This window comes from Pongo pygmaeus, chromosome 12 (assembly GCF_028885625.2).
Source record: "Pongo pygmaeus isolate AG05252 chromosome 12, NHGRI_mPonPyg2-v2.0_pri, whole genome shotgun sequence".
Lineage (NCBI taxonomy): Eukaryota > Metazoa > Chordata > Mammalia > Primates > Hominidae > Pongo > Pongo pygmaeus.
Window position 1 is genome coordinate 68646950 of NC_072385.2, and position 27488 is coordinate 68674437.

The 27488-nt window shown below is 45.4% G+C and overlaps 1 long non-coding RNA gene and 1 other non-coding gene across 2 annotated transcripts in view; both read left to right on the forward strand.

Annotated features, from left to right (window-relative positions):
• The first annotated feature begins 2743 nt into the window (after window positions 1-2743).
• The window catches only part of LOC129030707 (uncharacterized), a 30579-nt gene continuing 5834 nt past the window's right edge, over window positions 2744-27488 (forward strand). The window contains exon 1 of the long non-coding RNA XR_008500736.1: window positions 2744-2942. This is a non-coding gene — a long non-coding RNA (uncharacterized LOC129030707). The remainder of the gene's footprint in view (window positions 2943-27488) is intronic.
• Window positions 26479-26578, forward strand: LOC129031001 (small nucleolar RNA U13). The gene has a single exon (XR_008500889.1). It is a non-coding gene; the product is annotated as a small nucleolar RNA U13 (small nucleolar RNA).

The window sequence follows — 27488 nt, forward strand, 5'->3', positions numbered from 1 at the left end:
ATCCTAGGATGCCTGCCTTGTTATCCCCATTTTAGGAATAAGGAAACCAAGGCTCATCTAGGTTAAATCACTTGGCCAAGGTCACACTGAATAGGTCTGGGATTTGGACCCAGTTCTGCTAGACTCTAAACCCAATGCACTTAGCCATTACACTCTACTATTGTGAAGGATATGGAAGCATAACATGTGAGGCTTGGTTTCAAACAGTTCAGTTGTAGCCACAAACCTAAAATGCATGAAATAGTGATGAATTAGAGGAAAACAGTGGATTATTAATTACTGAGGTATGGGGTGGTACCATTCTTGGAGGGAGCAGGAGTTTGTATCAGTTGGCATTGACGAGATTATGTATCAGTAACAGATAATCCCAATATTATAGTGGCTTAAAGGAACAAAGATTTATTTCTCATGCTGCATGTCCGTTGGGAGTCCACAAGGGGGCTGTGCTTGTCAGAGTCACTCAGAGTGATGTCAAGATATCACTCAGAGTCACTCAAGCTGATGGAGCTTCCGGGCCTCCGTTGTTGCTGGTTGCTTTGCCAGAATGAGCAAGATGAATGAATCTTGCACTAGCTCCTGTCTGGCAGTAACACACCTCAGTTCCATTCACCTTCACTCACCAATGCAAATGATGTGGCCACACCCAACTTCAAGGGGGGAGGAAGTATAATCTTTCCATGTTCCACGTGGAGTACTAAAAACACTTGGTGGACTACACCAACAACTGCCACTGAGTTTGTAGACAGAATACGTAGGACTTGTGGGTACTGAGCACCAGTTCAAGCCAAGGGCAAAATGAAGTCTCCATTTTTACACAGAAGAATCTAGCCCTGCAAATAAACAGGTCAGTGAACTATCCACTAGGAAACTCACTGGAATACAAGAACATTTATTCATTACTCTAGCAACACCAAGAGATGGTGCCCCATGCATGGACAAGCAGGGACCACCTTGGTTCCACCTTCCTGTGGAACAGTCGTCTATCAGCTTGCGTGGTATTCTTTCCTTAATGTGACATTTTCATATGAAAAAGCCTTTGTTTTCAGCAGCAACCCAGTTAGGTCTCTCGTTATTTTTGCATTGTGTACCTCCCATCACACGTTAGGGTTGGACAAAGATCCAGGAAGCCAGGCTTGGAAGAGAGGCTGCCTGAGTCTTGACCTACCTGCTGCTGCCTGGAGAGGCAGGGTTCCCCTACAATATCCAGCCTGCTCTCCTGGTTGACCAGCACTCCCTGGGAAAGGTTAGTGGCATACACACAGTCCTGGGCAGCAAAGTAGAGGCTGAATTGAAACAGATACTGACTAAAATAAGACCTGCCCATTATTGTATCGATCTGTGCTTTTCAGCTTTTTAAAAACAATTTCTTCTTCAGATCGACATACAAATCTCAAAGGTCATCCCTGACCCAAGGTTCTGATACATGAAGAAGCACCTCTCTTGTCTGTGTGTCCCCACTTGCTAAGAGTATTTTTTTTTTTTTTTTTTTTTTTGAGATGGAGTCTTGCTCTGTCGCCAGGCTGGAGTGCAGTGGTGCGATCTCGGCTCACTGCAACCTCTGCCTCTCAGGTTCAAGTGATTCCCCTGCCTCAGCCTCTCGAGTAGCTGGGACTATAGGCATGTGCCACCACGCCCAGCTAATTTTTGTATTTTTAGTAGAGACGGGGTTTCACCATGTTGGCCAGGATGATCTCCCTCTCTTGACCTCGTCATCCACCCGCCTCGGCCTCCCAAAGGGCTGGGATTATAGGCTTGAGCCACTGCAACCGGCCAAGAGTATTTTATTGAATTTTACTTTCTATACTTTTGTCAGAAAATAAAAATTTTCAAATATAAAATTGTTATTATTTATAATTATTAATTATATTAAAATTGAATCTTCCTTTTAAAAACACTCATGTTCCTGTGAACCAGCAAGTACATCACTCCCTTGGGCTAGAGCCCCCAGTTGAGACTCGATGAACTCCAGCAGAGACTCTGACGAAGGAGTGACACAGTGTGTTGGGTCAGAGAGAAATGTGAAGCCCAGCAAACATATGTTCAAATCCAGATGCCACCATTCAGTAAACATGCACCCTGAGCAACTTTCCAGGGCTTATTTTCTTTGTCTATAAAATGGGAATAACAGGTACAGTACCATCTAGTCCATGGGGGGTCACCAGAAGAAACTAGAAGATGTAACACACAAGGAACATTTAGAAGCAAGCATGTAACAAACACTTAGCAAATGGCGACCACATTATAACTTGTCCACTCAAATAGATATGACCAGTGGTAACACGGAACTGAGAATTTTCACAATGTACTATTTTTACATCTTAATTTCTTTGGGCTTCTCTGCTTCCTCTTTTTAAAAAAGCTTACCACCCACTTGTTTTTCTGGAAGGGGATGAACATAGATAAAAAGAGAGTTTAAGAACTCTTCATGGAAAGATAGCCAAACCATTAAAATACTATTTCAACAGAGGAGGTCACACAATGGTGGAATGGTAGATCTGTAGGACTAAAGGAGACCTCAGATTTGTCACTCTTATCTGACTCATGAAACTGAGACCCAGAGAGGTGAAAGGGTGTGCTCGGTCCGGTAGCTGTGTTGCAGACTATGTGAATGGCACCTCTTAGTGTCATGCAATGCATAACAACCACCTGTGCAGCCTCATGGCCCTGCACAACCTCCTGACCACAGCGATGGAATAAAGTGGTCCAGTCAGGGGCATTTTCAGCCTCTGGGGATGTTGATATAGTAACTCCTTCTCTTTTCCCATACCCTGAAATAATGCAGCCCAAGAAGCTGCTGATGCTCTTACAGCTGTGAGGGGAGGGGCTGCCCGAGGAGAGAGGTAACCTAGAGTTGAGAGATGGAGGAAGAGATACAGAATCTGGATGGCTTTGCTCTGATCCTGTAATCCGACTATGTCTGAATGTGGATCTACCTTCCAAAGGTAGGGTGCTTTTCGTTTGTTTGAGCCATCTGGTGTCAGATGTTCTGTCACTTACTACCTTGTTCTAATTAATAGAGGAGCTCAAAGAGCTATAAATATCTAAGGAGGAAGACTTCAGGTTGCAAAGCCTTCCTGGACAAAGTTGCTTCAAAGGAAGGTCTGAAAGGAAGAATTTTCTCTCCCTGCAAAGGGAGAGAAAATTCAGGGAAGGAGAAGACCAGGAACAGAGGCCTGAGATATGAGAGCCTGGTACTATGGACTGGACGCTTGTGCCTCCCCCTTCCCCCTAATCGACTTGTTGAAGCCCAGTCCCCAGTGTGATGGCATTAGGTGGTGTGGCCTCTGGAAGGTAATTAGGCCATAAGGGTGAATCCCTCATGAACGGGATTAGTGTCTTCATGAAAAGACAGGAGAGAGCTTGCTTTCTATCCTCTCTGCCATGTGAGGACACAACGAGAAAACGGTCATCTGCAAACCAGGAAGAGGTCCCTTACCGGAGCCGACCATGCTGGCACCGTGATCTCAGACTTCCCGGCCTCTAGAACAGTGAGAAATAAATCTCTGTTCTCTAAGCCACCCAGTATATAGTTATTTATAACAGCACAGAGTGACTGAGACACCTGGGGTGGGGGGTGTTTGGGGAATCATATTTAGTCAAGCCCATTTGGTTAGAGTGTTGGATATCCAAAGCAGGTAACGGGGGTTAGGATTAAAGATGTAGGTTCCTACCAGTCTGTGAGTTTGTTCTTTTGTATTTTGGATAATAATTCAGCAAGAGAGGAGGGATGAGAATGAAAGGAGAGAACTGGTTGCGAGACTATTGGTAATTTTTGAAGTATGAAAGTCCATGGCTTCTAGGGTGACCAACTGTTCTGATTTGCCCAGGACTGAGGAATTTCCCAGGATGTGGGACTTTCAGTGCTAAAACTGAACAGTTCCATGCAAACGGGGATGATTGATCACCCTGAAACATCACCCAAAGCATAAAGGAAGATATTGATGGATTTCATTCCATAAAAAATAACATGTAAATGAAAAAACAGAAAATAGTCTGAATGCATCTAAACTGTTTCTCTCTAGAAAAAAATTAAAATAAATGACTATATCTTTGGGACTCAAGCCATTTAGTGACACTGCCCTCCATTTCCTGTATCCAACCTCCTTGTGCCTGAACCCCATCAGTACTAGAAGCCCTGTCACCTATGAATTCCCAAGTTCCTACATCTCACTTTAGCCAAAATCATCCATGTTTGCAGCACTCTCTTGCCTGTCATGGCCCTCCAACCTCCTGGAGCTCTCTGACTCCTCCATTGTTGCTCTTTCTTTCTTCTGTCTTCCTTCTCTAGCTAGTCAAGATCACCTAATCAGTCACTTCAAATAACTTGGTCGATATCATACCCTGTGGTCCTCTGCACTTGGCAAAATTCTGGACTCCAGATCAATTCCACGATCTATCCACCTTCTGCACAAAGGATGTAGAAAAACCGCAGATGAATTCTCAACTTCAGACCAATGCTTCTTTATATTCTTCTCTCCCACACAACTTTGAGCCCCTGCTCTACCACTGAACTAGCGGTGTGATTTGGGGCAAGTTGCTTCATCTCTCTGGGTCACTGTTTTCTCACCCAAAAAGTGAGATGTTGTAAGGAATAACTGAGTTAGTATGCATAAAATGGTAAGCACAGGCAATGGCATGTAATAAGCACCTCATAAATGTTGGCTTTTACTGATGCTAGGATTTTGAATGCACACTTAGAGGGGTTAAATCAGCGTGTCAGGAAGTAGCAGGTCATAGCATTGTGATGTTTCACAAATAAATCACACAGGACACTGAACTGTGCAAAATTTTACTTTTGCAAAATTTAATTCAACATTTCACCAAAGATGATGCTTTGGTCATCAGTCAATGATGAAGGCATCATTGACTAATGATCCCTTATGATCATTAGTCATAAGGGAAATGCAAATTAAAACCACAATGTACCACTATGCGTATGTTACAATGTCTAAAGTTAAAAAGACTGATCATCCCAAATTTTGGCAAGAATGTGAAGAAACTAGAACTCTCATACCCTGCTAGTGGGAATGGAAAACATTTGAAAGAACAGTTTACTGTTTCTTTTTCATTTTTTGGCACTTTCTTAATATGCTAGATAAACATCTACCATAAGATCCAACTATTCCACTCCTAGGTATTTACCCAAAAGACAAGAAAGCATAGGTCCACACAAAGATTTGTACACAAATGTTCACAGCAGCATTATCTCTAATGGCCCCAAAACTGGAAACAAGCCAACTGTCCCTTAACAGGGACATGGATGGATAAACAAATTGCATTGTACTCATACAGTGGACATAGTCCTCAATAAGAAAAAGGAATGAAGTATTGATACAACACAACATGGATGAATCACAAAATTATATTGAGTGAATGAAGCCAGGAAAAATAGGACATATGGCTTAATTTCATTTATATAAAATTCTAGAAAATGCAAACTCATTTATGGTGACAGTAGGCAGTTCAGTTATTGCCTGGGAAACGAGGAGGGGAAGGTGAAAAAGGGCAGGAGTGAGAAATTACAAATGGGCTTGAGAAAACTTTCTGGGGTGATAGATACGTTATCTTGATTGTGGTGATGGTTTCACTGGTGTATAAATATGTCAAAACATGTTGAATTGCATACTTCAAATATATGTAGTTTGTTGTATGCCAGTTGTACTTCAAGAAAGCTATTACAAAATGACTTTTGCAGATTAAGAGTCTCAGCTCTTAGAGATGTCAGCTGCAAAAAGGGAACCAAGTTGACTTGGATAGGAAATGCATGTCACCATATTGCTTAGATACCACCAAACTAGTGAAATAGCTTAAAGGGATCTGATATGAATAAATGTATAATTACTGTTTGGAAGATATTTGTTGTAGTTTATTATTTTATAGTTGTATCCAGAATAAGAAACCATGAAGACACATATAAATATTTTCTAGTGCTAAAATATTTGCCTCTTGAGCAGGGTTGAGTGGATTATTAAGAATTCCAAACAATAATTACACATTAGTTTAAATATAAGCCTAGGACTAAAAAGAAATATATCTCAAAGATAATAAAATGAAACAAGCAAATGTTCACAATGGCAATTAGCACCAATTTAGTAAAAGAGAAGGACAGTCCATATTCCTTAAAGGGAAGCCAATTCCTGAGGCTTTCTCCCCACATTCATCAAGGCTGCTGAAGAGGGCATTTCCCAAAGAACAGCAGCCTCCAACGAGTGCCTGGCCATGTGAGAGAAATTATAAGTAGATGGCTGCTAAGACGTTGTTTTTCCCAAAGGGGAAATTGTGTCAAACCCAAGTGGGAGAAGGCAGCCAAGAAGAAGAGAGCAGGCTTACCACAATGTAAAGCAGCAAAAAAAGAAAAGTGCCCAGGTCACAGTGCCTCTCTCACTGTCAAACTAATAACTGTCGTTTCTTGCTGCTGTCAGTAAGACTTTTCTCCAGCAGCAATCCCCTATCTACCAATTTTCTTTCCTAATCTTGGGCCAGAATCCCCTAAGATATATGGAGCATTTTACTAGGAATTAGTACCAGATTTCCCTAAAGAATTAAAAACCTAAAACCCAAAAGGAGTAGGGTGATCAGGCAAGTGGAATAACTATAACAAATAACTAAGTATAAGAAATAGCCAGGTGTGGTGGCTCAGGAGTGTGAGGCTGCAGTGAGCTATAATTGTGCCACTGTATCCAGAGCCTGGGCAACAGAGTAAGACCCTGTTTCTGGGTGGTAATGGGGGGAAGGAATGTATACAGAGGCCAGACGTGGTGGCTCATGCCTGTAATCCCAGCACTTTGGGAGGCTGAGGTTGGTGGATCAACCTCTGAGTTGGTGGAGTTTTCAAATGCCCCTTGGAACTGACATAAATGTTTCCTACAGAAGAAGAAAGGCAAGGAAGAGTTGAGGCTCTAGCTAGCCCTGTGGCTGTGGGTGAGCTGCCCGGCCTTTTCAAGCCTCAGTTTCCTTGCCTGTCAAATGGGATTGTTAATGGCTACCTCACAGAGTTGCTGAGATGCTAAGAGCCCTGAAAGTGTTTTGCAAAAGCCAAAGCATTTTACCAACATGGAAAATTAGCACCATCTGGGGGTCTATGGAAAATCAGACAGAACTTGGATATATTGTTTATACCAGGTTTCTTGATACTTTTTAAACAATATCCTGGGCTGGTTGGGGTAGCTCATGCCTATAATTCCACAATTTTGGGAGGTCAAGGCAGGAGGATTGCTTGAGCCCAAGAATTCGAGACCAGCCTGGGCAACATAGTGAGACCTCATCTCTATGAAAATTAAAAAAAAAACAACACCAAAAAACCACCAACCAAGAATATTATGCAAAGCTTTAATTTTGGCCCATTGCATTATGAAAACAAGTAGACATTTGTCTTGCTTCCCAGTTGTACAAATTTCTGCCTCCCTTGAGATCTTGATTTGTCTGTCCCCTTTGCCCCACCCACCATCATGTGTCTAAGGAGATGACAACCCAACTGAGGAGGCTGGACCCAAGGACTAAACTGTGGTTGGCCTTAAGGTCTGACTGGAAACCAGCAGTTCCTGGCTCCTCACCCCTTTTGCCTCTCCTCCCCAGAGCTGAAGCCACATGTATTAGTCCTTTCTCACACTGCCATAAATAACTACCTGAGGCTGGGTAATTTATGAAGAAAAGAGGTTTAATCAACTCATGTTCCACAGGTTTGACAGGAAGCATGGCTGGGAGGCCTCAGGAGACTTACAATCATGGCAGAAGGTGAAAGGGAAGCAGGTACATCTTACCATGGCAGAGCAGGAGAGAGAGAGAGAGAGCATGAAGCGGGTAGTGCCATGCACTTTTAAACCATCAGATCTTGTGAGAACTCACTTACTATCACAAGAACAGCAAGGGGGAAACTGCCCCTATGATCAAATCACCTTCCACCAGGTCTTTCCCCCAACACTGGGGATTACAATTCAACATGAAATTTGGGTGGGGACACAGAGTTAAACCACATCATTCTGCCCCTGGCCCCTCCCAAGTCTCATATCCTTCTCACATTTCAAAACCAATCAGGCCTTCCTAAGAGTCTTCCAAAGTCTTCACTCATTACAGCATTAACTCAAAAGTCCAAGTCCAAAGTCTCATCAGAGACCAGGCCAGTCCTATCCGCCTATGAGACTGTAAAATCAAAAGCAAGTTAGTTACTTCCAAGATAAAATGGGGGTACAGGCATTGGGTAAATGCACTCATTCCAAATGGGAGAAGTTGGCCAAAACAAAGGGGCTACAGGCCCCATGCAATTTTGAAACCCATCAGAACAGTCATTAAATCTTCTTTTTTTTTTTTTTTCCGTGGCAAGGTCTGGCTCCATCACCTATGATGGGGTGCAGTGGCACAATCTTGGCTCACAGCCTCTGCCTCCAGGGCTCAAGCCATCCTCCTACCTCAGCCTCCCAAGTAGCTTGGACCACAGGTACACACCACCACGCCCAGCTAATTTTTTTTTTTTTTTTTTTTTTATAGAGACAGGGTTTTGCCATGCTGCCCAGGCTGGTCTCAAACTTGTGAGCTCAAGTGATCCACCACTTTGGACTCCCAAAGTGCTGGGATCACAGGTGTGAACCACTGTGCCCAGCTGATTAAATCTGAAAACTCCAAAATAATCTTCTTTGACTCTGTGTCTCACATCCAGGCCATGCTGATGTAAGAGGTGAGCTCCCATGTGCCATGTCCCAAGGCTGCACAGAGCAGCTGGGCTCTGGGCCTGGCCCATGAAACCATTTTTTCCTCCTAGGCCTCTGGGCTTGTGATACAAGTGGCTGCTGTGAAGGTCTCTGACATGCCCTGGAGATATTTTCCCCATTGTCTTGGCAATTAACATTTGGCTCCTCTTTACTTATGCAAATTTCTGTAGCTGGCTTGAATTTCTCCTCAGAAAATGAGTTTTTCTTTTCTACTGCATGGTCAGGCTGCAAATTTTCCAAACTTTTATGCTGTGCTTCACTTTTAAATGTAAGTTCCAATTTCAAACCATCTCTTTCTGTATGCATACAGCATCCACTTTTAGAAAGAGCCAGGTCACATCTTGAATGCTTTGCTGCTTAGAAATTTCTTCCACCAGATATCATATATCATCACTTCCAAACGGAAAGTCCCACAGATCTCTAGGGCAGGGGCAAAACGCCACCAGTCTCTTTGCTAAAGCATAGTAAGAGTGACCTTTACTCCAGTTCCCAGTAAATTTCTCATCTCCATCTGAGACCACCTCAGCCTGGACTTCGTTGTCCATATCACTATCAGCATGTTGGTCAAAACCACTCAACAAGTCTCTAGGAAGTTTCAAACTTTCCACATCTTCCTGTCTTCTTCTGAACCCTCCAAACTGTTCCAACCTTTGCATGTTACCCAAGTCCAAAGTCACTTCCTCATTTTTAGGTATTTCTATAGCAGTGCCTGACTCCCAGTACCAATTTTCTGTATTAGTTCATTCTCACACTGCTATGAAGAACTACCTGAGACTGGTGATTGAATCATGGGGGTGGACTCCCACCAGGCCCCACCTGCAACATGTGGGGATTGCAATTTGAGATGAGATTTGGGTGGGGACACAGAGCCAAACCATACCACCACAGCATTCCATCTCTGGTCCCAGCCAACCACAGACTCTCGGGCTTTCATGCTGCATCCCTAGTATCTGCCTGTTCCAGCATCTTGAATGCTAGTTCAGGTTGTAAGCAAATACCTATGCAGTCCTTGTTCCTAAGGCTCAGTCATCATAACCTGCCCAGAAGCTTGGGGCACTTAGGATGGGGTTCCTGCCTTGCCCTTTCCAAACACAGTTCATTTCCCCTGTCCCTGCTACAAGAATGGGTCTCCCCCAAAATTCAGGCCACATATCCAGGCTGTTGTCCTCTCTGCAGACATGCCTGATGAGCTGACCTGTGAGGACCTCTGAATAAATCAGGGATTCTCAGCCTCAGCACTGTTGACATTTTAATGGGATAATTCTTCACTGGGGGCATGTGGCTGTCCTGGGCATTGCAGAATGTTTACCAGCACTCTTGGCCTCTACCCACTGGATGCCAGTAGCACCCCTCCCCCAAGATGTGAGAACCCAGCCTGGATGTGAGACATGGAGTCAAAGAAGATTATTTTGGAGCTTTAAGATTTAATCAGCTGGGCACAGTGGCTCACACCTGTGATCCCAGCACTTTGGGAGTCCAAGGTGGTGGATCACTTGAGCTCACAAGTTTGAGACCAGCCTGGGCAGCATGGCAAAACCCTGTCTCTATTTAAAAAAAAAAAAAAAAAATTAGTTGGGCGTGGTGGTGTGTACCTGTGGTCCAAGCCACTTGGGAGGCTGAGGTAGGAGGATGGCTTGAGCCCTGGAGGCAGAGGCTGTGAGCCAAGATTGTGCCACTGCACCCCATCATAGGTGATGGAGCCAGACCTTGCCCAGACATTGCCAACACTGTCCCCAGTGGAGAGTCACGAGATGAGGCTTCCTCTGAGAGCCCCTGTTGCTGTCTCCTGGAGACGTGTTACTGTCGGTTGGAGCCCCCAGTTGCCCCATGAATAGCTTCCACCTCTCATCAGTAAGCACAGTTTCAGAGACTGATCAGCTGGCCTTCCACTCTGGGACATTTGTTGAATTTTTGGCCACCCAGCCTTGACCCCACTTCCTGAGTTTGGGACCACCCCATTCAACATCGTGAGAGGCAAAGTCAGCTTTGTGGTAGGCAAAGACCCCTGCTGAGGTAAGGCACACTCTCTCGAAGCTTCCCTTGTGGTTAGGGCTTGGCTGGTTGGAGGCACTCACCTCAGACTTCAGGTTGGTGGGGATCTACTTTAACAGTGGCCACATCCAGTCACCACATCCAGACCCAGTGATACCGGAACAAGCTACCTCCAGGGGTGTGACGTGGGCTCTGGTCCCATGACCCCTCTCCTTCTTCCCCATTTTGCAGACACAGTTCTGTCTTTCCACCATTGTATGGCCACCCAGTATCCTCTCACTAAGTTCCTTTTCTGCCTAACTCAGCCAGCACTGGCTTCTGCAGTTGTATGTAGGTTGCTAAGGATTATCACCTCTTCTTCCCCATCCCCACCTGTGGGTCTGACCCCCATGGTGACCCATCTCCTCTGAATCTCTCCTCTCACAGTTGGCCTTCATGTCTAGACAGGTCCTTGGAGGACGGAAATATCTTTTTGTTCCAACTATCTGTGTTACAACCCTTCTAGAGGCCAGGCATGGTGGCTCACACCTGTAATCCCAGCACTTTGGGAGGCCAAGGCAGGGAGATCACCTGAGGTTGGGAGTTCGAGACCAGCCTGACCAATATGGTGAAACTCCGTCTCTACTAAAAATACAAAAATTGGCCGGGCGTGGTAGCACGTGCCTGTCATTCCAGCTACTCGGGAGGCTGAGGCGGGAGAATTGTTTGAACCTGGGAGGCAGAGGTTGCAGTGAGCTGAGATTGTGCCACTGCACTCCAGCCTGGGCAACAGAGGGAGACCCTGTCTCAAAAAAACAAAAATACAAAAAACAAAAAACCCTTCTAGACATAGACAGCTCTTACCTCACAAGTACCTGGTTTACAAGGGAGCATCCACTCACCATCACCACTAGTGTGTGGGCTACTGCAGAAACTTCTGGAAGAGGTTTCTCTGTTAGTCTAGTGTGGGATTTTGGCCTGTGGTCTTATTTCCACAAAACTTAGAAAATGATGTGTGAAAACAGCACTGAGAGGTGAGTGAGTTGTCTGAAGGCCACACACCTGGCTAGTGCTGAGTCTGTGGCAGGAACTGAGCTGCAGGGTCTCAGCCAGGCCACCTGCCTTCCCTAGTCCTCGCTGAGCCACCAGGACTAGCGAACAGTTCTTCAACAAAGTTAAAGGGTGCACTAGGCCGGAAAAATTGACCTGGTTTAAATTTTGGCAAGAATGGAGGCAGGGACTCAGCTAAGGTTGCCTTTCCTTTGTTTACCACTACCCTAGCCAACAAGCAGCACTGGGATGTCAAGGGTCCTGGGAGCATTGTGTGTGGTTCCCTTGCACGTAGCGGAACGAGATCAATATCTGTTGAGGGGAAGGTGATGTGGCAGGAGCCTCCTGCCCATGCTCCTCACCCATTACCTGGGTAGCTGCTAAATGACCTGATAAACACACTGAGCTCTGAGACCTTGGGGCTTCGAGATAAAGACAGGACTGGTTCTAGTGGCCCAGGGGTCTGGGTTCCTTTCTAGAAGCATATGTGTCTCCAGTAGCTGTCTGGGGAAGCTGCTGGGTTTTGTAAGGGGCATTGCAGGGAGATCACAGGGGAGCGGCTACTTGAAAGGCTTCGAGAACAAAATCAATACGGGCCCTGCAAGCCAAGATTTCACAGCAAATTTTAGCTATTTGCTGCTGCTGACCTGGAAAGAGTTGAGAGGGGGCGCCAGTTGCCTTTGCGGGAGGGGAAGGCTGTTGGCAAAACCTGAGGTCAATGACCTCAATAGGAAGTGATAATAATAGGAGACCAGTAAAATTAGCTTCCTAGGGGCTGCTGAGTGGCTACGAATTACCAGGCACCGCACATACGGCTACAGCATGAACCTGCACAACAAGCCAGTGGAAGCCAATGGGGAAGGACATGTGACTTGCCCAAGGTCACCCAGCTGGCAAGGGTGAGAGCTGGGATTCCAACCCATTTTGCCGCACTTCGGAGCCCGGTCCCTGTCCACACCACACCACCACCTCCCAAGGATAACGAGAACATGACCTAGACTCTATGTGAAGGCACAGTAAGTACAGCTTAGGTTTCCAGAGAACAGACTTGAAACATTCTGCTGTGTTAATAAAAACTTACTTTCTCACCTTGCAAAATTGGCAACGGCTCTGCTCACCCCGACCACAGTCAGCCCCTGCTGATGGCTTTCCCAAAGACATTCTCACACCCCCAAGTCCATCCCTAGGGAGAATCTAATGAAACAGGAGATGGGTATTTAGCTATGCATTTTTCTTTCTTTTTTTAAATTTATTTTTTGAGACACAATCTTTCTCTGTCACCCAGGTTGGAGTGCAGTGGCACGAATATGGCTCAGTGCAGCCTTGAACTCTTGGACTCAGTGATCCTGGACTCAGTATTTAGCTATGCATTTTTCTTTCTTTTTTTATATTTATTTTTTTGAGATAAGGTCTTTCTCTGTCGCCCAGGTTGGAGTGCAGTGGCATGAACATGGCTTGAACTCCTGGACTCAGTGATCCTCCCACCTCAGCCTCCTGAGTAGCTGGGACCACAAGTGCTCACCACCACACCTGGCTAATTTTCAAATTTTTAGTAGTAATTTTTAAATTTTTAATTTTAGTAAAAAAATTTTTAAAATTAATTTTTAGTAGTAGTAATTTTAATTTTAAAAATTAAAACTAATTTTTTAATTTTTAGTAATTTTAATTCTTTAGCGAGAGATGCAGTCTCGCTCTGTTGCCCAGGATGGTCGTGAACTCCTGGGCTCAAGTAATCCTCCTGCTTCGGCCTCCCAAGGTGCTGGGATTACAGGTGTGAGCCGCCACGCCCAGCCTAGTTGTGTACTTTTCTCAAGAGTGACTACCTGATTTGGCTTAGTCTAATTTCTCCCAATCCCTGTGGCAAGGGGACAGCATAATCATGTTAAAGTGTACATTGGAGTTAAACTTTATTTCTCCAAGGCCCTCACATCATTTCATAAAAAAGCAGTTGCAGAACCATATGTACGGTATAATCCTGTTTCTGTAAAAATAAAATCTCTATAAATTCATGTGTATTCATAAGAAATAACCTGAGAGGTTGCTCAGTAAATTGCTAACAGTAGTTGGCTCTGGGGAGCAGGATCAAGGCTGTGCTGTGTCTGTGGAAAGGGCCCTTACACTTTTTCCTTTATTTTTATCTCGTATTTTTTCAGAGACAGAGTCTCACTCTGTCACCCAGGCTGGAGTGCAGTGGCATGATCATAGCTCACTGCAGCCTTGACCTCCTGGGCTCAAGTGATTCTCCAACTTCAGCCTCTCAAGTAGCTGGGACCACAGATGCATGCCACCACATCTGGCCCATTTTCTAGAATGTTATCTGAATGGAATAATATAGTATGTATTCCTTTTATCTTCTTTCACTCAGTGTAGTTGTTCTGCAATTTATCCATATCGTTGAATGTATCAATAGTTCATTCCTTTTTAATTTCTGAGAGTATTTCATTGAATGGAAACATCTCAATTTGTTTATCCATTCACTTGTTGGTGGACATTTGGGTTGTTTTCAGTTTTTAGCCATTACTATAAAGCTGTTATGAACATTATTGTACAAGTCTTTCTGTGGGCATATATTACCTTGAGTGAATTCAGTAAATACCTAGGAGTGGAATGGCTGGGTTATCAGTGCGTGTATGTTTATCATTTTAAGAAACTGCATAACTGTTTTCAAAGTAGTTGCACCATTTTGCATTACTATCTTCATTAATAAAGCATTTTTTAAAAAATGGCTTTACTGGTATTCATTGACCTTTACAATATAAACCACATAAGCTTTCCCCAGTTCCAGAGTTTGGGGTGGAATTTGGGAGACAGCTGAATCTTCTTCATAATAAAGGGAAAGAACTGAAGTTGGTGATGTAGGGTGTGGCCCCTGTATGGAGCCAGGAATCTGGACCCAAGTGGCAGAAACACAGACAATAAAAAGACCCAGGCTGGGCGCGGTGGCTCACGCCTGTAATCCCAGCACTTTGGGAGGCCAAGGTGGGCGGATCATGAGGTCTGGAGATCAAGACCATCCTGGCTAACACGGTGAAACCCCGTCTCTACTAAAAATACAAAAAATTAGCGGTTGTAGTGGCATGTGCCTGTAGTCTCAGCTGCTTGGGAGGCTGAGGCAGGAGAATTGCTTGAACCTGGGAGGCAGAGGTTGCAGTGAGCCAAGATCACGCGACTACACTCCAACCTGGGCAACAGAGCAAGACTCTGTCTCAAAAAAAAAAAAAAAAAAAAGACCCAGTGGGCTGGGCACAGTGGTTCACATCTGTAATCCCAGCACTTTGGGAGGCTGAGCGGGGGCGGATGGCTTGAGCTTGAGAGTTTGAGACCAGCCTGGGCAACATGGCAAAATCCCGTTTATACAAAAAATTAGCCAGGCATGATGGTTATGCCTGCGTTCTCAGCTACTTGGGAGGCTGAGGTGGGAGGATCACCTGATACCAGGGAGGTCGAGGTTGCAGTGAGCCAAGATAGCATCACTACACTCCAGCCTGGGTGACAGAGTGAGACCCTGTCTCAAAACAAAACAAAGACACAAAAAGATCCAGTGACTGTGTGGCCATGAATGGACTTGGGAAGAATGAAAATGACTCCTGTGGGGTCCTATGGCCGTGTGGGATGTGGGCTGTGCTACATAAAGACCCCTCCTCAATTGCTACCATGAAGTCTCCAGTGAAGTCTCCGTTACTCACCCATACTTTTGCATGTGTGAATTCTGTTGGCCAGTGTTTCCCAAACTTCAGATAAGCACTTACCCTATAGCCTATTACTGTTCTCTAAATCAACTCACCTTACTTTTACCAAATTTATTTTATCTTCATCTCAACCTTATAAAGATAGCTATTCCTTAAAACTATTTAGACTTAAAACATTAGCTTCTGGCGTCCCTTACTCATCTCATGGCCCACCAGTGGGCCTCACTACACTGCTTGGGAAACTAGGCTTTAGGAGAACTCAAGGCCCAGAGCCTGGCAGCTGCATACATAGGCCCACTACACATATGTGAGATGTGCTTTGACATCTGCGTGTTTTTCCCATTGTGAGGATGTGGGCTCCCATTCAAGCCTGGTGCTGAGCCTGGCACATCCTGAGTGGGCCACATAGTCTTTTTGAAAGAATGGCAAAACTCACGACTCATGGCCAGGTGGTATATGATCAGTGCCATACATGCAGAGGCCCTGGTGCCTGAGGAACTCAGAGGAGGACCCAGGCTTGTTCCTAGGACTCTCTCTCTGGTCATGAGTATTCCAATCAGCCTGTATCAACCATTGGGGGTCCCATCTGAGTTGTCCACCCTCCCTCTGAAATGTCCAACACCCCCATCAGAATCATCCAGACCTCTGCTCTTTCCTATTTCTAGGGGGAAGTGACCCTGCTTTGGACTGGTTGCATCAGGCAAAAAGAGTGCTCTCCGCAGGTTTGGTGCCACAAGTGGGACTAAGCAGGGTTTTGAGGGTCTTAATCACCCTTCTCAGGACAGAGCAAGAGTTATGAATTAAGAGCCTGGAGGGAAGTGGGGACTATAACTCGGGAATAACCCTGGCTCCTGGCCCTGTAGCCACTTTTCCTGTCCACATGGGGTTTCAGGCTGACAAGTCCCCTGACATGGCCCAAGGGGGGACTTAAGAGGTTCCTAAGAGTGCTAAGGGTGTCACCATGGGTTGGGGGTTAAAGGAACTTCCTCTGGAGTGATGTCCTTCTCTTGAACTAGGAGTATCTAATTTGGTCCAGGTGAGCTTTTCAGTTTAGGGTAGTGAAGGGCGGTCCCTGGATCAGAAGCCTCAGCATCACCTGGGAGCTTGTTTGGAATGCAAATTATTCAGGCCAGACCTCCCACTGAATTGAAAATTCTGAGACTAGGGCCAAGCAATCAAGCCCCACCAGGTGACTGTGAGGTAGGCTCAAGTTTGAGAAACTTTAGAAATCGACTCCTTAAAAAATCCCAGCCAGGCACGGTGGGTCATACCTGTAATCCCAGCACTTTGGGAGACTGAGATGGGAGGATCCCTTGAGCCCAGGAGTTTGAGACCAGCCTGGGCAACATAGGGAGACTCCCATCTCTACCAAAATAAAAAATTAGCCAGGCATAGTGGCACATGCCTGTGGCTCCTGTTACTCAGGAGGCTGAGATGGGAGGATTGCTTGAGCCAGGGAGGTCGAGGCTGCAGTGAGCTGTGATTGCACCACTGCACTCGAGCCTGAGAACAGAGCGAGACCCTGTTTCAAAACACTAAAAATCCTCTCTCTGTCTCTCCTTCTCACACCCACACCTCCCACAGGCTCCCCACCCCGACTCCCCGCCCACACACACACCCATATACTTGGCCAGCAAAGGGCTGTAGTTTGAACATGTGGTTCAAGGAACACAAGTCGTTGCACAGCTGATACAGAAAATCCGAAACTTCCCTGCCCCCAGTCCTCCATCAGGAGTCTCCGGCTTCCACGACCACTTTCACACAGCCCTTATTGAACTCTTGCTTCGACCCTTACTTTTGCATTCCAACTGGATACAAAGCTGAGGACTGTTTTCCTATTATCTGCCAGATGAATGCTTGGATCGGTGTCCAGGCTGCCCGGTCGTGCTTAGTAATCGGAAACAGACACCGCGGAAATCTCATATTCTGGTTTCCTGCCCGGGAGCCAGCTCCAAGTCTGCGGGAGAGGAAAGGACGTTGTGACACAGCGCCACCCTGTGGCAGAAAGGAGAAGAGCCTCTCTTGGCCTGTTGTCTGCATTGGATCTCAAGGCCTGGGGTTGTCAGAAACCTGAAACCTCATAGAACCCCAAAATAACAAAACTGTCATTTAAAGAGCATTTGCTGTGTGTTAGGGAGGCACTGTGATAATTGTTTTATATTGTTATGGCCTCAGAGTTTCCCATGAATTGGATACTATTTTCTGAATAAGGAAACTGGAGCCCAGAAGGGTTAAGAAATTTGCCTAAGGTCACACAGCTAAGGAATAGCCAGGCTACACATCCACTGAGTGCAGTCACAGAGCCCACAAATTTTTTTTTTTTTTTTTTTTTTTTGAGACAAGGTCTCACTCTGTTGCCCAGGCTGGAGTGCAGTGGCATGATCTTGGCTCACTGCATCCTTGACCTCCCAGGCTCAAGTGGTCCTCCTGCCTCAGCCTTCCAAGTAGCTGGGACCACAGGCATGCACTACCATGCCCGGCTAATTTTGTTTATGTTTTTGTAAAGACAAGGTCTCCCTATGTTGCCCAGGTTGGTCTCAAACTCCTGGGCTCGAGTGATCCTCCAGCCTTGGCCTCCCAAAGTGCTGGGATTGCAGGCATGAGCCACTGCATCCGGCCGAGGACACACATCTAACCACCACTCTGTCCTTCCAGTTACCTGCTCAGCGGAGAACATTCCCTATAGCAGGGCTTCTCAAACTCACACCTGCAGGAAGCACTGGAGAATCTTGTTAAAATCCAGATTCTGATTCAGCTGATCTGGGGTAGGGCCCAAGAGTCTACATTTCTTTTCTTTTCTTTCTTTCTTTCTTTTTTTTTTTTTTGCAACAGAGTTTCACTCTTATTGCCCTGGCTGGAGTGCAACGGCACAGTCTCAGCTCACTGCAACCTCCGCCTCCTGAATTTAAGCGATTCTCTTGCCTCAGCCTTCCGAGTAGCTGAGACTACAGGCACCTGCCACCACGCCTGGCTAATTTTTGTATTTTTAGTAAAGACGGGGTTTCACCATGTTGACCAAGCTGGTCTTGAACTCCTGACCTCAGGTGATCAGCCTGCCTTGGCCTCCCAAAGTGCTGGAATTACAGATGTGAGCCACTGTGCCTGGCCTGAGAGTCTACATTTCTAAGGGCTCCTAGGTAATGTGGTGCTGCTGGTTCGTGGACCACACTTGGAGAGGTGAGGCCCTAGAGCAGCTGTCCAGTAGAACTTTCTGTGTTGGTGGAATTGCTCTAACTCTGCGCTGTGTCATACATCGCCACTGGCTGCAGGTGCTATGGAGCACCTGAAACATGGCTACTGCAACAGAGAAATACATTTTAATTTTAGTTCGTTGAAATTAATTTGAATTTAGCCACAAGCACATAGCGGCCTCCATACTGGATGGTGCAACATCCATCATGAGTGGGGGCTCAGGCTTGTCATTCAAGAGCCAAATACCATGGTAGGTTAAAGCAAGACTATAGGGTAACAAATTTTTGGAGTCATTAGAGATAGTATGTACAACACTGCTGTTTTACATATGAGGAAACTGGCCACAGAGGCAAAGTGACTTGTTGCAGAGCCACAGAGCTGTTCCTGGCAGAGGGAAGGCTTCAGGTTCAAGGACAGCATTCTGCCTACCATGCCACATTTTCTTCTAGGCCCACTGACCTTCAAAAGAAAAAGGTACATTTCCAATTTTGGGAAATCCAAGCTGGGTGTGGTGACATGTGCCTGTAGTTCCAGGTGCCCAAAAAGCTGAGCTGGGAGGATCATTTAAGCCTGGGAGGTTGAGGCTGCAATGAGCCATGATTGCACCACTGCACTCCAGCTTGGGCGACAGGAAGAGACCTTGTCTCTAAAAAAAAAAGGAAAAAGAAAAGAAAGAAAATCCTCTATAAACAAAATGTAGCTGTTGGTAATAGTCAAATGCTATTTATTACTTTATACGACATTTGAGGCTGTTAACCAGGTTTAAATGTTACCCAATTTCCTGAGGGAATTAACTGATTTTTAGCTACATTTGCAAGACCTGCATCACACGAAAAGTATCACCCCTTTTTATGGGATGTTTTGCAACACCAAGGTCTCTGGCAAAACCAAATTAAGACCAACCGCTGTTCAGGCCTCCCTGGTGTGTAGCTGGTGTCTTACCACATGGACTTCAGTGGGTACAGGTGTGCAAAGCAGTGATGGTAATCAGACAACTGAACAGGTTGTTCTGTATCACACTGGAATGAAGGATTTACTTGATCTTTTAAAACATTTTTTTCTGGTTGTAAGGCAATATATGTACATTATATAGAACTTGAAAATTGCAGGGAAAATACTGTGTTAGTTATTTGTTGTTGTGTAACAGGTTATCTCCAAAACCCAGCAGCTTAAAATATCAAACATCTGTTATCTCATGATCACTGAGAGCAGCTCAGCCAGGTGGTTCTTTTCTTCCTCTTTTATGGTCTCATCTGAAATATGCTGGGTAGTTCTGACTCAAGGACTCTAAGGAGGTTGCAGTCCAGATGTTGTCAGGGCTATTCTCATGTGAAGCCTTGGCAAGTTGCAGGATCTGCTGCTTTTTCAGCATTGTGATCATAGCTCACTGCTGCCTTGAACTCCTGGGCTCAAGTAATCCTCTAGCCTCAGCCTCGCAACTAGCTGGGACTACACATGGATGGCATCAGTGGCCTGCTAGGGTCTGGTTCTAAGCTCACTCATGTGGCTGTTGGCAGGAGGCCATGGCTTGGCCCCTCTATAGGGCTTCTCAGGACAAAATTTCCCTTAAGAATAAATGATGTGAGAGAAAGAGCAAGAGACAGTGTCCAAGATGGAAACTACAGCCCTTTATAGCCTCAGTGGGGAGTGACGAACCTTCACTTCTGCTGTATTCTATAGGTCACCCAAACTCACCCTGTTACAGTGTGGGAGACGGCCACACAAAGGTCATGAGTACCAGAGGTGGGGTTGAAAATAAAACTCACCTGCAACCTCACTCTCCATAAATAATCACCATAACATTATGAGGTGATTCCATATACACCTATTTATATGTACAGATTTTTTTCTGACTCTTACTTCATATGTTATTGTCCATATTTCCCCTCTGTCTCCCTTTTCAGATGGAAATCCAGCTTTATTTAACCTCTTTTCCCTGAGGAAGAGGTACACTCAATGTTTATTATTATTATTATTACTTTGAGATAAAGACTTGCTCTGTCGCCCAGGCTGGAGTGCAGTGGTGCGATCCCGGCTCACTGCAACCTCCGCCTCCCGGGTTTAAGCAATTTTCGTGCTTCGGCCTCATGAGTAGCTGGGACTATGAGCACGCATCACCACACCCGGCCAATTTTTGAAATTTTTTTTTTTTTTAGTAGAGACGGGGTTTCACCAGGTTGTCCAGGCTTGTTTCTGGTTTCCATGTTGCTGGTATCCCCTTATTCGATTATTTCAGCAAGGCTGATGTACTTCTTCCTCTTGAAAAACTTAAACTCATTCAAGAGTATGTGTTCTGAGGGGCAGGTGGGAGAGAGGGAAGAAGGGAGAAAGGAGAGGTGAGAATAGGGGGTGGGTGGGGTGGCAAGACTTCAGGGGTGACACTGCAGAGGGTGCTTCTGAGGAATTGAGTCTCCGGGCCCACCAAGATTGATTCGTGTACCCCAGCCAGATGGGGGGCTTCCATGGACTGTGTGGAGTGGAAGAAGGCTGTATCCATGGACTCAAAAATCACAGGAGAATGCCAGTGTTTTGCAGCTATGGACGAGAGACCCCTAAAAATAACTGGGGACAAATTTTTATCAGGATGAATGAGAGCTCAGAGGCAGGACAAAGTTGATTAAAAGGAAATAAAGGAATCAAATATGTCTTGCTCTATAGTTTGTGGACTGATTCATACCTGTTACACACACACACACACACACACACACACAACATTCTTTTCAAACTGTCATTTGTAGTCTAATTTTTGTATCTACCTTTTTTCACTTCGTTTATGTAATGGACATGATGTAATGTCATTATCTGTACTTCCCAACCGTGTCCATAAAGTATTTTGTCATTTAGATTGCCACATCACAATACGTCTGGCTTCACCTGCTGGGAGCAAGAAGCCAGGTTGCATTCCTTTTACTACCTAGAGATCCCACGCCCTGTGAACATCTCTGGAGAAACCTTCTCTTCCCTCCCAGGGAACCCTTGGCCTTCATACTCCTAAGTCCTCATCCCCAGATACCTGCTCAGCCCAGCAGGCCGGCCAGTGCTGGGAACTCTCACCTGGAGGCTGGAGAATAGGGACACTGCTCCTCCCTCAGGAGTCTGGGGCTTACTGGCTGCCACCAGGTGTCACCAGCAGCTTGGCAGCTGGGTGCATTTCCTGTCCCCAGCCACAGCAGAGACTCAGGCTCTTTCCTTCACCCTAGAATGGAGCTATTGGTTACCACATGCAAGTTTTGTAAGAATGAAAGGATAAAGAAAAAAAAGATGAAAATTATTGCAGCAATCACTGAGGCTGGCCACTGCATATTCTTATTCTGCCTCCCTGGAAGCATGGTGGAATCGTACTTCCCCGCCCTCTGAATCAGTGTTGGAGGCCAAAGAAAAGCGAGTGAAAGTGACACAGGTCACTTCCCAGTGGCAGGCTCACCAACCAATTTGCAATTTGCCACATTTTCCTTCTTCCTGCCACTACTGCTGTCCCGGTTCCAGATGGCGCCACTCCATCCGCTAGGCTCCCTGAGTAAGGAGGACATGCAGGACAGTCCCTAGCCACCCCAAGAAGGTCATGTAGAACGGATACAAAATAAATCTTTGTGGTTTTAAGCACTGAGATTTTGGCGTCGTTTGTTACCACAGCATAACTTAACCTGCCGAGATTGGTTAAACTTTTTTTTAAAGAGACAGGGTCTCACTTTGTTGCCCAGGCTGGTCTCAAACTCCTAGGCTCAAAGGATCCAACCGCCTTCTCCTCCCAAAGTTCTGGGATTACAGGCGTGAGCGACCATGCCTGGCTTATTAAACTTTTTATTGAAAGGATGAACCTAGTCATGATTATAGAAACTTAACAGAAGGAAGGAAGGTGTGCAGGCCATTGGGATCATTTTAGCGTTCTTCCTCTTTCCTCATTCACTAACAGGACAGCTTCAATGCCTGAACACTGCACAGAACACTTTCCTTTCCACTCTTTTAGGATCCAGCTACTTATTTTCAGGCCATCTCTGCAGGCCTCCATCTTGCCTATATCCTGAAGGAGATCTGGATTCCCATTCTGTCAGGTAACCGTTACACAACTTGGGGTTTTCATAAGCAAGACGGCAGACAGAGCTCCAGGAAAGCTGCTCAGAAAATGCCCTGGGCAACATAAAGAAGATGAAATTCTAGGCAGGGTGCACATTGAAACTTTTCTCCTGTGGTGCATTGGGAATAAAGGCAGGGCGGACCCATCCATCAGACACAGCTGGGGCAGAGCCCAGAGCTCGTGATACTTTTAGTGGCTCATGAAAATGCTTCAATTTTTTTTTTTTTTTTAACTAGAAGACAATGTTTTAATATATAATGTTAATACAGACATACCATAGGGGAGAAAGATTTCTCACTCATCACAAGGGTCAAGGCTGAGGCACGTATAATAAAAGACAGATTAACAAAAGCACGCAAATTTATTTAATACAAATTTTATGTGGGCTGGGCAAGGTGGCTCACGCCTGCAATCCCAGCACTTTGGGAGGCCAAGGTGGGAGGATCACTCGAGCCCAGGAGTTCAAGGCCAGCCAGGTAACATAGCCAGACCTCGTCTCTACTAAAAATTTTAAAAATTGGCCAGGTGCAGTGGTGCACACCTGTAGTCCCAGCTACTTTGCAGGCTGAGGTTGGAGGATCACTTGAGCCAAGGAGGTTGAGGCTGCAGTGAGTTGTAATTGTGTCACTGCATTCCAGCCTGGGTGACAGAGTGAGACTCTCTCAAAAAAAAAAAAAAAAAAAGAAAAAGAAAAAAGATAAAGAAAATTATTTAACATGGGAACACTCAGAAATGAAGGCCCAAAGAAACAGGAAAAACTGTGTATTTTATAGACAGCTATGCAGAAGTATGGTTGGAGGATAAAAAAGTATGGTCTAATGATATTAAACTGGAAAGTACTTAGCAAGGCCTGTTTAGATTCTTTTTTGTGTTCCTGTGTCTTCAGAGAAAAGGACATTCCTTTCCTTGGGTGTAGGAAGGACATCTTTGGAATGAAGGTTTTCTTCGGAGGAAGGTCAGATAATTCTATTAAGGCCCTCTTCAGGGGAGCAGAGTGTGGAGAAGGTGAGAGTGACCTTCCTGCTTCTGCTGTTTTCTCAAATGCCAACATGCTATATTTGTGGATACTATGTCTTGAACTCTATCAGTATCAACTTAGTAATATAGTTTTTAGTACTTTTTATAGAAGAAAGGGACCATGAAGGCAAAAATGGGGACCCACAAAAGTCATACTCTGGCCCTGGAGAAAGAGTTTAAGAGTTTCACAACCAGTACACATGTGGGTTACAATGTGGTTCTTGGAAATGAGTGTAGACATGGCATTGCTGTGACCTATCATGTCTTTGCCTTTATGAGTCTGTCAAAATTTCCCATGACAAACTAGCTCTATGTTTGCTTCTTTAAGGTTAACTTAGGACATCAGAAGGCCATAACTGCTGGGGGAGGAGTCCTGGGTCAAAACAATGTGCATGGATATAGCAGATTGTGAGACAGCATAGGGACAGGACTCAGCCCTCACCAGGATGAGGTCCCCACTCCCACACCTGTCAATTAGCAGACTTTGCACCACCATCACTCTAGCGCATCCCCACTGACTTTGTGATCTTGAAGAAACTAAGATAAGCAGCATCCACCCTAAATCTTACTCAAGGGAGTTAATCCTACAGCCTGCATGCACATAAGATCCGAAGAATGATCTTTGCCCCTTGCCTCATTATAATACTAAAATCACTGCCCAGGGGAGGGCTTATCTGCTATTTTCTGCTCACACAATAGTATGTGTTGGCATGATTCCTTACCATGCCTGCACACCCTGTACTCCACCCCACACATGTAGTGAGGCTCACCTACCTCATGAATTATGCATGTCACCCTCCTTAAGACACCGAAATGCACTCCCCTCAGTGGGGCCAGCCAAGAACTCTTGCTCCTGGGCTAGTTTCCTTGTGTTGGAGCACAAGCCCCCATAAAGTCTTGTCTGGGAAACTTGTTTGGCCTCCTGTCAATTGCTATTGCATGGGCGCCTAAGAGCCTGTGGTCGGTAACAATTCCTCTAGCTTGCTTCCCATGCTTGTATTTTCCCTTCCTTCTTCCCAGCAGCCTCTGACTTCTGAGAGGAGTCCAATAGGTTCCAGGGAAGCCAATTCCATGCCTGGTTCCATAGGTGGGGTGTGGCCCTAGGCTCAGCCCATTAACCCTGCCCACAGTGAGGTTCTGTGGGTGGTCACCATTCCAGTCCAGCTAGAGTGAGTCTTGGAACCAAGGACAGGAATTCTGGGTGTGAACATCCTTTCCTAGATGGCAGGCTGTGCAAAGGGGAATCTGCGTTCCTACCCAATTTGCTACTATGATCAAAGTCAAAGGAAATCTCAGAGAAACTGAACTGGAGCCTTGATCAAACCACACTTGAATGCTACCATTAGATCTTTTGAATTACATAAGCCTGTAATTTCCCTTTTCCTGTTAAAGCCCATTTGGATTGGGTTTTATGTTAGTTTCAACAAACTTACTGGAACTAAATGTATTCTTATTATCTCCACTTTATAAATTAAGAACAGAGGGGCGAAGTCACTTGCCCAAAGCTGCAGAGTGAATTCGTGTATCGTATAGAAGCCAGGATTTGATCCCTGGCAGTGTGACTCAGAAATTATCCAGATTTCTCTCTCTCTCCCTCTTTTTTTTTTTTTTTTTTTTTTTTTTGAGGTGGAGTTTTGCTCTTGTTGCCCAAGCTGGAGTGTAATGGTGCAACCTTGGCTCACTGCAATCTCCGCCTCCTGGATTCATGTGATTCTCCTGCCTCAGCCTCCTGAGTAGTTGGTATTACAGGCACGTGCCACCATGCCTGGCTAATTTTTTTGTATTTTTAGTAGAAACGGGGTTTCACCATGTTAGCCAGGCTGGTCTCAATCTCCTGACCTCAGGTGATCCGCCCACCTCGGCCTCCCAAAGTACTGGGATTATAGGCATGAGCTGCCATGCCTGGACCCCAGACTTATCTTAACGTGTGCTTTGCATTGATATCAAAGGCTATGTTTTCAAAGATTTCGTAAGTTTCATCTGCAATGCTCCAAGCATGGGTTACCTAATAAACACCATAAGTATGAACAGATCTAAGTAGAGAAAAATCAATGCACATAAGAATTTTGTTGGCCAGGTGCAGTGGCTCACACCTGTAATCCCAGCACTTTGGAAGGCTGAGGCGGGCAGATCACTTGAGGTCATTAGTTCAAGACCAGCCTGGGAAACATGGTGAAACCCCATCTCTACTAAAAATACAAAAAAATTAGCTGGGTATAGTGGCGGGCACCTGTAATCCCAGCTAATTGGGAGGCTGAGACAGGAGAATCACTTGAACCCGGGTGGCGGAGGCTGCAGTGAGCCAAGATCGTGCCATTGCACTCCAACCTGGGTGACAGAGCAAGACTCTGACTCAAAAAAAAAAGAATTTCTTCCTTCTCTGTATATGTCTCCTTTAAGGAGCTACCCCATTCTGGGAAAGCACAGTTGGTACCATGTGAAAAGGTGCCCCCATTACCACATTTACAAAGCATGAGATCAGGAATTTAAAAGGCACCTTCACTGCCTCCCATCTGCCTCCCCAGCCCTTGTCTGATCCCCTCTTCCTACCACGTGTGTCCTCTCCTTCCTTCAGTTTCACACGAGATCCAATTCTCTCAGCCCCCAGCATGGGTTGCCTCCTGGTTGTGTCTCCTTGACTCAGCCCATTCCTGGACAACAACAGCTCCTTCCATGGCTTTACTTAGCTCCCTGGAACTCGCCTTCCAGGTCTTCTTAAGCAGCTCAACCCACCCCTAGTCCCACCTTCAGGGAATGAACTTGTGTAATATTCTCTCTGATCCTTTTGCAGTTATGCATAATGACTGGGTTTTCACGCTTATGAATGAGATGTGCCTCCCTCAAACATTGTTATATGTCAGTATATTATGCATCTGACATGAGAAAAAAAATTCTCCCTTGCTTCAAAACACTTTTGCAAATTCTCATCTATGTGGAAAACAAACACAGAGAGGAAGTAGAGATGATGAGTATGGACAACTCATTTGAAAACTTGGGGTGAGAAGGAGAAAATTGAGATTGGGCTGTTCTTAGGGGGGATAAGGTGTGCAGGAGTAGACTTGCTTGCTGTACCCTATACCCATTCTCCCTCCTGGTACATTAATAGAGCCTCTGTGTTTAACTGGTATATTAGGACATTCTTGTATTGCTATAAAGAAATATTTGAGACTGGGTAATTTATAAAGAAAAGAGGTTTAATTGGTTCATTAATTTATAAAGAAAAGATCTCGTGTGAACTAAAGTGTGAGCTCACTTATCACCAAGGAGATGATCAAAGCCACTCACGAAGGATCCGCCCCCATGATGCAAACACCTCCCACCAGGCCCCACCTCCAGCATTGGGGATTACATTTCAACATGAGATTTGGGCAGGGACAAATATCCAAACGGTATCAACTGGGTACCAGAATAATGGCTGATCCCCAGCCTTTCTTGCAGCTAAGCATGGCCATGTTGCTAGATTCTGGCCTGTTGGGAGGTGAGTGGAAGTCATACCCTCATGTGGAAGGGCTCTCCATCTCCCCATCCCTCTTTCCTGATGCTGCTTACAGCAGTGAGAGTTATCATGAACTGTGGAGACAAGGCCACCACTAGGAATGGTGGAGTGAGGACCCTTAAGAAGCTGAGGTCCATGCCACTAAGGTACTGCCCTGCCAGCTTATGTGAGAAATAAGTAAACTTTCATCTTGTTTAAGCTTTTTAAGTGGATTCGATTATTTGGGGCCTTTATAGCAGTCAAACCTGCTTCCTAATTAATAGTGGTGGATAAAAGGATCTTCACTTTCTTAT